At 32.8% G+C, this 11,232-nt stretch overlaps 1 pseudogene; it reads right to left on the reverse strand.

Annotated features, from left to right (window-relative positions):
- Nucleotides 1–1,619: 1,619 nt before the first annotated feature.
- Nucleotides 1,620–7,281, reverse strand: LOC124355938 (annotated as a pseudogene).
- Between the last annotated feature and the right edge of the window lie 3,951 nt (nucleotides 7,282–11,232).

Here is an 11,232-nt window from a genome sequence, read left to right on the forward strand (position 1 = left end):
AGTTTACAATGATTATTTGAAAAAAACGATAACAAGAATAAGACATTTTATAAATTTTGATCTTGGTCATTTTTAATGGCTAAAAATGTGGTAGTGAAATTGAACTTAGCCTTATCCATCGTACTCATCCAAGTTGGCCCTACGTGACTTTTTTAATTTCCAAACTTTAAAAATGGCTTAATAGACAATTCTCTAAATGTTTGACTTTCAAACAAGTCCACCCAAAATATTTAGTTTACTACCTTATTGTACGGATTTATTGTGTGTAGCTTCTTCAGAAATGTTGGTGAAAATCATTACAAACATTGATACAAAAAGTAACGAAATTGATACTTATTATGGCTGAAATATAACTGGCTGTAGTCATACCACTTTGACTACCAGTATTAAAAGAAATACTTTTTCCAGATTGACCTCACAAATTAATACACACCCTTGCTGATTCCAAGGGTTCTTGTACACACATTCACTAATCTAATTTGCTCTCGAGTCACTGCTATGTTTTCAATGTATATTTAATTAACCCTTTGGACGCCAATGTCCGGTTGATCGGACCGTCGAGGCCTAGTCGAAAAACGCCAACGTTCGATCGATCGGACCGCCGAGGTCCAGGCGAAAAGCGCCAACATCCGATTGATCAGTCGTTCGAGAAAAACATCTTTTAAAAGTTATTTTTTAACTTTAAAAGTCTGTTTAAATTATTTAGGACTATTTTAGAAGTAAATAAGACTATTTGTAATCAATTTTGTTCAGTTTAGTGTCCACCCATTGTGTTTCCCTAAACACACATGTTAGAAGTCACGGGGACAAATGTATATATATTTGTACATAATTATTTTGTTGACAAAGATTTTTCTTACTTTTTTGAAGAAAATCTATGATATAGACTTATAGTAGTGAGAAGATGCTCTCATTTTAATACTATGTAAGTATGTACAAGCGTATTTCCTACTGTAAAATTAATTCTAGTTATAGTATATTTTTTTCTAATATAAACACTAATTAAAAGTATTTTTTGTGAAACTATTTTGCAACTTTCAGTTCTGAATGTTTGTGAGCAGTCTTAGATGTAATATCTGTAACGAATAAAAATATCACCTATAGGTAAAAATATTTTTTTCGTATCGATATTTTGGCCTGAAGTGAAATTTTTTTTATGTAAACAAATGTTTTGGTTAAGCATTACCACATCATAAACAATGTAGTTCCATTCTAAATGCTATTTATAATAACACTATTCTATAGCGCATATAATTTCCTACAAATAAAAAAATAAACATTCAATTAACATAAAAACTAAGGATAATACAAAGCAAAGCGTAATAGGTTACACAAACGTCAAAACAAGGCTGGCGGTTTTGGCTAGTACAGTTGGTTCGGGCGCTAGCGTGATGGGTAGGGCGGCAGCCTTGGGCGTTGGCATCCAAAGGGTTAAATTTATCCTATTATAATCTTAAAACCAAAATAGAGGAAATGTGCCCAAACATGATGAATCATGGAATCACAACCTAAAACTAGCCAGTAATAAAACATAAAATGTTTAAAGGCTACTGTAGTTGATTAAATGTAAATTGTCATGTATATATTCTACCATAGGGTGTGGTAGTCATAAAAAGAAGTTATATTGAACAAAACGTTTACTAAACCAACATATCACTTTGAAATTGTATTACAAAACAATTGGTGTCACAGAAGTTAAAATCTTCTAAGAGACTTTTAGATTATGTTGGTGTTTGATGGCAAGTGCTCGAAGCTTGTGCCAGTACTCAATCGTTTCAGGATCCAATTCACTCAGGGATTTGGTTTTACCTGCAATCATTTAAGGGTACATTAAAACACATTTAATTTATATATATATAAATACATACGTTTTGAAGGCAATCCAAAAAAGTAATAATATCAAATGTAACATGTGCAATCCTTGTAATAAGCCACAATGCGGAATTTGTAACATGTTAATAAATTTTAAATCTTTTAAAAGTAGTACAACTGAAAAAGAATATACTATTAAAGGTAACACTGACTGCACTACAACAAACGTCATTTATCAACTAACCTGAAAATTCTGTCCCAAAGATTATATTGGAAAATATCAATCAAATCACTCCATTAAGAGTGAGAATGACCAATCATAGGTTTGATGTTGTTCATCAAAATTACGAGAGACCATTATCTGCTCATGCAATTCAACACAGTCAAAATAAATTAGAAAATTGCTTCCGCCTAAAAGAAATTTACCATTTAGAGTCAAATCCCAACCAAAAATACTAATTTGATAAATTTAAGAAAAGTTGAAATCGCACATCAATTAATTTTATAACCAAAGCAACCAGATGGATATAACCTAAGGTAATTCTATATTCCTTGTTATACATTTTTTTAGTTCTATGTAAAACATTTACAAATATTCTACTTACAGCAGATTGGAATGGTATTTATTTGTTAAAATTAATTTTTGGTTAGGATTTTAATTTTTGGTCTGAGTTCTGTTTTAAATCAGTGTGTTTCTGACGAAAAGTTCTGGGAACTCTAAAATTAAAACATGAACACTGGTTTTTCTGTTTTATTTTAACTTTGAACTTACTCTTCATAGTGTATACATATACATTCACTATGAAGAGTATTTTATTGCATTGAATAATATAGTTATTATTAATACTATTTGCATTAAAATTACATACTAAAATAAAAACATGACACAAAACAAAACTTGTAACAGCAATTTTTATTAAAAGAATTTATTTTTGTATTGTTTTATTATTTACAATACAGAGTCTACAAAAATTTTGGGAACAGCATTTTATTTTAGAGCTATTGCATATAAATCAACAAAAACTTTACACGTCATACAAAATCTACCTTTTAAAGCAAATATAAATTTTTGAAGTGAAAAACTTCTTTAGGCGCGTTTGAGCGTTTTGGTAGAGGGTAAAATCCTCGGTTCGCGTCACCGACATGCTAATGATACTAACCTGCATGAAAAAGTCAGTCTCGCTGTGTTTTTTAACCGTAGACTTGGCCGCGGACTACTAACCTGCATGAAAAAGTCAGTCTCGCTGTGTTAAAACTGTCCCGGCGGAGTATGAAAACAGACTGCGAAAATCAGTGACCTTTACGGCTTCCTCTCGAGATTTAAAAGTGAAGCCAATATCGTACAATTCTGTTAAGATGCGTCAAATTAAAGCTCTTAATATTGGCAATCTATTGGTTACATTTTTAAATATTAAAAAAATTTCGAAATAATTTTGATTATTGTTTACATTTTACATAGCGTTTACAATGACAAGAAAAAAAGTAGTAAGCGAGGATTTTTTTTATTTTTTGGTCAGATATAAAATTTGTCAGCGAGAAAGTTGTGTGAAAATAGATGAATATTTTTTTTGTAATTTATCATTTTTTTATTGGAAGTTTAGTTTAGCCTGTAGTAGCGTATGAAGTGATGAGTGTGAACGTTTCTGCCGGAAACTGTAGTTGGCGCATTGGCTCACTGATACCGTATTAACTCAATAAATTGGTTTATTGTGCAATAAAAATACCTTTACGAAAGAACCAAGTTAATTTAACTAATTTATTAGTTTTAAAAATATTGTGGGTTTAATTGTTATTGCAATTATATACTTTATCCGTAGCAATAACTGTATTATTTACAACGGTGTTCAACTCACTGTTGTTCACTCGGTGTTTACTCACTTGTATTCTATGTTTAACTAACTATTAATATTGAGCAATTACAACATATTTTTATACAGATAAATGAATAATGAGAACAACGAATATATTTTTAAACATTTTTAATATTTGTACGAATATTTGTATTTAAAATTTAGCATTATTCATTTTAATTATGTTTTTTAATATTTAACCTCTTCATCATGAAATGAGTATTATTACGGTATAAGATTTATCTTACTAGCGTGGTAAAATAGATTTCTAGTTATTTGATAATATTTTTTCGTGGATTTTAAAATTGGAAAATTAAAAACGCGTCACATTTACAATTACAGATGTACTGCTACTATAAACGTATTGTTAATTACTCTCAACTTAATAGTTCCGTTTTCACTTCTATCGGCAGTCCCACGACTGCTACTGTGTTTTTTGCCATCATACAGAGGATGGTCTAACAAGGAATCAGAAGAAAATCTTAAATGAGAGAGTAGGTTTGTGTTGTACTCTCAACTCTGCTAAATAATGCAATGGTCACAGTCACTCATATCACAACGGTATTTGTCCTGCATGTTCCTGGAGCAGCATACTGACCAGTATCGACATCCAGCTCTTCTAACCCAAAAACACTAAACTAAAATGCCTATCTCTTAATAAAATTCAAGAAAACTATCGTTTTTTTTAACATTCTCAAAAATATATTTCAGACAAAATTCAGTGAAACTTAATGACTGGACATTAAGGATATTAAAATCAGCCAGCGGCACCAAGCATTACATTACAGCTAGTTGAACTGCGCATGAACACATTATGTGCCTATAAAATCTCAGATATCAAGGAAGGCCTACCCAAATACCCAACACAAAGCATAGAAAATAAAATATACACAACAAATAAAACTGAAATCTCCAACACCATTTATAACACTGTGCACCCACAAAACTGAACATTTTTTAAACCAGAACATACACTGTGTGAAGTACTGTTTAAAACCGACAAAATGTACCAAACACCAATGTATCTAACAAACCAACTGAATAAAAAAGATTCAAACTTCTGTAACCCTCCACAAAAACAAAATTGAGAACTTAAAGGATATGAGAGATCCGTAGTCTTAATACACTAACACTACTTACGTAGCAACACAAGACTAGTCATTGACCAAAACCTCTTTACAGGTAAGCTCACAACCCCAAAGAAGTTCTTGAAAAATTTAAACAATATTACAAAAATAATCTTCACCAAATGGCCAAAATAAAAACTACACAGAATACTTACATGATATAATTGAAACTAGCTTATAACAGCTTAAATCCAGTTACATGTTAAGCCACGCTATTAAATAAATAACCACAGTTATTGATACAGGCTCAAATATTATCTGCACGTCTGAACAATAATGTCTGTTTTAGTAATTATGGAGTATTATATGAAATTACTTGTAAAGATTTGCTCATGGAATTGCCGGAAGATGAAACTTTTATCTTTAGAGCTTTTATAATAACATGTAAAGGACCGACACAGAACGAACAAAGAATTCATCCAGATGAAGTCTAAAATATTTATCATTCTTAACACTTTCACCGCAGAACCTGTCATGTACTGACTTAAAGGCACTGGGATAGTATCAGTGTGCATCCGCTGCAGTCAATGTGTTGAAGAAGGAATGAGAAATAGTTTATTGTTTCCATAATTGTGTAGGTTCATATACTCATCAAATTGTATTTAAAATTACTTTCATGATAGGTTCTAAACCACACTTACACTAAAAGTTGCCATCTTGGTGATTTTCAAAATTTGTCCAACATTCAAGGTGCCAACAGTGGATGAGCTTCCACTGGTAGCAGCAGCTTGTGTTATAAGGGCTATCAGGAGAGTAGATTATGTTTTGCTCTGTAGCCACCAGGGGCAGGACTATCGCGGTCATTTTGATGTCACAGTGTTTATTCAAGAGCAATACAAAACAAACAGAGAAAAGCTAAGTTTGAAATTTTGTTTTTTGCATGACAATGCCCGATTACACAAATCAAATCAGACTCGAGAAGTCCTTGATGCTTTTAAGTGGGAGGTGTTTCCACATCCACCTTACAGTCTGGATCTTGCACCCAGTGACTACCACCTGTTTCCAGCAATGATGACCTGGCTCGCGATTGCAGCGGTTTGATGAGAACATGGAACTGCAGGAGGGTGTGACTACCTGGTTCAGGTGGCAGAATATTACAACAGTGGAATTTAAAAATCTGTTCACCATTATTCACAGTTCACAAATTATTGACAATAAAACTCTTTACCAATTTAGTAAAGTCAACGTTTTCAGTCAGCAACATATCAACTCCAATGTAAACACGGCTTTAGAATTGGTTTCTTATACTCAGTTTAGCATTTTTGTAACACCCTTGCACATTGGTGGAGTTCTAGATTTTGGAAAAGGGAGAGAACAATTAGTTATGTCAATTACCATGGAATAGCACATCTGTGAGCTTTTTTTCCCTTACACCTTGCCCTTCGCTTATATTATTATTTGCCACTGTATATGTATTCTATCAAATGTATCTTATTTTACAGTAATTGCCAATTTTAAAAACATTACAAGAGACAGTTAAATTATTTACTGTACTATACTAGTGCAGATTCAGAACTATTTACCAATATAAAGATTCCATAACCAGTCTGGATATTCACTGTCCGGCTTTAGTTCGATATCTTCACCACCCTCTGCTAGCAAGTTACTTCCACACAAGTGAGTAAACCAGTTTTTTAGCATCAGTTTCAAACTGGCAGTCTGATCTTCTCAAAAGATGCACCTCCTGCTTTGCCTTTTAACTTTTTACTTTTTCCAAGAGAAGCAATTGCACCTAGAATAATAAACATTTGTTACCCTGTGATGCTGTATACATACGATTAGGCTATGTAAAGTACATATATCATTTTCCATGTGAATTGTTATAGTAATGAAATAATGACGATAAATAGATTTTTATGTCACTTTTTTTATTGTATTGTTTAATAGTTTTCATAAACACTTTTAAAAACTGAAAGTATCTTAACCAAACAAGTTGAGAAAACATTTTAAAACAATGTATTTTGTACTCTGAAAAAATTGGTGAAAACAAGAAAAATATACTACACAAACGGTAGCCTACATACACTCGCACACTGAAATACAATTTACAGGAATTTTTGTTTGTAAAACTTATACCTCACAAAAATTCAAACAATAGATTATATGAACTTAGTATATAATTATTATTGTTTACAGAAAACTTCAAGGTAAAATAATCCCTTAAGTGCCACCACTTTACGTTTTATATGGAGAAGAGTGTGCCATCCTATATTTTTCCTTAAGCTACACTAAAAATATCATAAACAATGTCGGTACTTGTGCACTATACGGATCCCACCTATTTTTTTTACAAATCAGGTAGAGTAAGGTTATGTTATGTTATGTTAAATTACTATCATATCATAACATAAACCTACTAACCTAACCTAGGTCAGGAGACTAGATAGTACACATGCAGAGTGGGGCGCATGAGCCACTGTACGGCGCCTGTCACTGCCTGACAGACGTCTGATAAGCCGCTGGCACATACCGAACAGCGACAGTACATTCATTCCATTGCCTTTGCTTTGCTGATTTGGGAGCTGTCTACAGGAGCCGTGGGTTTTTTTTCAATCGCGAGGTCTGCTGCCCGTGATGATATTATGTGAAGGAGGACATGCTATGAAGTTACATTTCACCAAACAATACCCTTTCTGAAAATGCAATGTCAGACCCTGCAAGAAGAAAGTGGTGTTTTCGTTTTGGTACATGGTTTGAACACAGTAGGTTACCTTTTGTAAAAACATTGTGTTTTATGTATTGTTGGTGCGAGGAACTAATTTCAGTTAAGTGGTGTGGCCGACAGTTGGGAATGTCTATTCACACAACAGTGGACCGGAACAATTGTAACATGAGAGAGGTATGTGTTGGATGTGTATTAAAAAAGAATGTTGGGAAAATTGGTGGTACCAATAAAATAGTTGAAATAGACGAGAGTTTTGTTTACCAGACGTAAGAACAATGTTGGTCGTGTTCTGCCTGAACAATGGGTGTTTGGCAGACTCTGCAGGGAAATTAATGCCAGTTTTCCGAACCGTTATGCAGCAAGTTATGATAGTAATTTAACATAACATAACCTTACTGTACCCGATTTGTAAAAAAATAGGTGGGGTCCGTATAGTGCATAAGTACCCAAATGTAAATGAAGCCAATCAGTTTCGAGTACCTTATGTTGAAACATTCACAGCTCTTTTCATCGCGGTGAATTTTATAACAGAGTTTAAATAGGATTTTCAATGGCATTAGATGATTTTAATTTGTCACTAGTGCAATCTGTAGTAAATATTAGATATTCATTTTGTCTTTGCAATCTGCATTACAGTACTTTGATCCAGTTTAATATTTTCTAAAAATTTTAATGTAAGCAAATGTGTAGGCTATGCCTCTTTGGTGAACTTAAGCTGAAAGTGTCAACAGCTATATAGTTGTCACTTAACATTGGGTTACATTTCACAAAAATATCATTATTATTTTTCTGAATTCTAAAATATTCCAGGAAACTTATTCTATTTTTCTCTTTATCAAAACCTTCCTCGGACTTAAAAAAAATATTTAAAAATAATTAGCCAAATTGGTCGAGTCATTCTTGAAATTAGCGCTTAGAAACCACATTTAGCGATTCATTTTTATTTATAATATATATATATCAATTATTTTCATAAACATCCAAAGAATAATAATATATTTTGTTTTTGAATTTTCTATAATTATGTAAAACTTCACCATCCCCTAAATGTTTTTTTAACTTTTCAAATAATTCAAACTATAAAGAAATACTTGATAAAGATTTAAACAAGTACTATCTTAAACAGTTTTGTGTGAACTAAATGGGAATAAACTGTATTATGAAAACACACCATCAAAAGTAAATAAAAAGATACAATTTTTATTTTAAAAAGAGAAAGGACTATTCCCTTTTTACCCTTATTACTCCTGACCTCATGGGCTACTCGCTTATATTCGAGTATTCGAGGATGTTATCAGATAGAATATAGAGAAGTCGATATAGTACAAGATCGACAGTAATTGACAGAAAAAAGTTAAATAGTCATAGGGGACAAGTCATAGTCAATAGTCATTGACTGCCCGGTTCTTCTACTCAGCAGTGTTGATCTCACTGTCTCAAGAGGAAGCCGTTCCAGAACGGATATTTCAAAGACGCCATCGTTCGACTTATTACTCCTACCTACAGCGGCCTTCTCTAGACTCCTGAGAACTGGAAAGTGATATTGCTACTCATGTAGGACTTTTTCAATGAATCTGTTGTGTCTTTTAAATGTAAGGTAGCTTCCATTATTTTGATATGTAATTTAGCTAGCCTATAGGTTACTTAATGTCAGTCTTGTTATTTATTTTCCTAGTTTAATTCAATATTGTTGTGGTTACCATTTGTTAAGTAAATGTATCTATTTCGTTTCATATTTTGTTATTGTTGTGTTATATTTATTAATCCTAGTCATATTCTTATTACTGTTGTACTTATATATAAAAACTAAAACACTACGTTACTCTGTACTATTCTATTTGTGTAAATGGTTGTGTACTGTTGAAATAAATAAATAAACAAGATTTGAACATGCGCTATCTCTAACTCCAAAATCCGACACCTTAGGACATGTGGCCATCACAGCTCCCCAAATTTAGGTCAGCTAGGCACACTTTGCAGAAAATATCTGTTGTCATCATTACAAAGATGATAAAAATGTAGAGTCGGTAAAACACTAGTTAGTTTTTTGACAGCTTAAACTAAATATAAATTTCTTTAGTAATATTTATAATAAGCCTTTTGGAAATGTTTATATTTTACTGATAGGTACTAAAATCGAGAAGCATTTTTCATTTGTCACCATCAGCAAGGGGGCAGATCCCCAGCTCCCCCCCCCCCACCCCCCCCCCCCCCCACCCCCCCCCCCCCCCACCCCCCCCCCCCCCCACCCCCCCCCCCCCCCACCCCCCCCCCCCCCCACCCCCCCCATTTCCTGACATCCTGGTCAGTTGGAAAAAAATATTTTTCCTTGTTCGTTAGAACATGCTCAATATCAAAATTTCTCCTGCGCTCTCCTCCGCATAGCACTGCCCACAGCCCTCTTAACATTGTTTGAACGTAAAAAACATGACTACCAAAACCAGGAGAAAAGATATAACCCTAATTATATTTTTATGGGTTATACTTCTGCATAAGAATTAGTTGTAGGATACATTATTAGCACAAAGATGTAAAACTTTGTTCTATAAATAATTGTTTTTAAACTTTCCTTACCTGGAATTTGAAAGCATGTAAAATGTATATCAAACAAGGATGGATTTTAATGAATAATGTAATAAATTTAAACATCCTTTGATGTTCGGCTTCCGGCCAACCTACCATGCCCGTCACGCTAATTTTTGACGCTACGAAAAAGATGCTTAAAAGTGCCAGCGTCGCCAGAATTTTGACGTTTCGTATTTTCGATAGATATTTTATATTATTACAAGATTATTTTGGCCAAATAAATCAGACGGCTGGTATTCAATAGGCTTCCAAACTAATACAAATAAAATACGAGACGTTTTATGTTGTTTCTCTACTATTGTTATCTGGTGAAACTTATGTTGTTTGGGGGTACTTATCAATGAAAGCCACTATTTTTGGGCCACGAAGTTTTCCTTATCGGGGACAAAATAAATTACAATTTATTAAAAACCAAACTGACTTTATTTAACCTATTTGGAATGTACAAGTTATTACGACAATCAATTAAATCAAAAACTATAAGAACAACGTTTCATTATTGGGAAATGTCAGGTCATTCGTGTGTCTATTTGGAGACGATTTGGAGATAAGAAGTATGACTCATCGAGTATTTTTCGATTCCTTATGGAAGAAGGAACGTATAATGAAGTTTATTTTGATCTCTGATAAGGGAAAAACTCGTCCAAAAAAATAGTGGGCTGTGATAAGTACCTTTACGATGATTCTGTCCTTACAGTCACGCGACGTAGCGGACGAGAAGTACCGTGTTGCGTAACGGCCTTTCTTGTTGTTTATGTGCGATAAACAAGCATTTGAGTAAATACAAAATAAAATAGTAACTTATATAGTATTCTACTGTATTTGTTTACAAAAGTAATGTATGATTTGAGTTGTGTTCAAGCGAAAAAAACGTGAATTTTCAGTGTAAATATTATTAGGGTTATTATTTAGTAAATGTAAACTTTTATGTAAATATGTTAGCAAGTATTATTTTCTAAATTTACTAATCATAATTATTTGTGTTGTATTAATGTTTTATTAGATTTATTGGGAAAACTACATCATTACTAAGTAATTTCTAAACTCTGACAAATGAAGTACAGTTTATAAAAATGTCGGTACCGGGCAGCATTTTGTTAATACATATAATGCCATGTTTTTAAAATTCTAGAATAAGATATTACACATGGGTTTAATTTATAATCATATGGCCTTTATCATGGTATAAAGA

This window comes from Homalodisca vitripennis, chromosome 2 (genome assembly GCF_021130785.1).
Source record: "Homalodisca vitripennis isolate AUS2020 chromosome 2, UT_GWSS_2.1, whole genome shotgun sequence".
NCBI lineage: Eukaryota > Metazoa > Arthropoda > Insecta > Hemiptera > Cicadellidae > Homalodisca > Homalodisca vitripennis.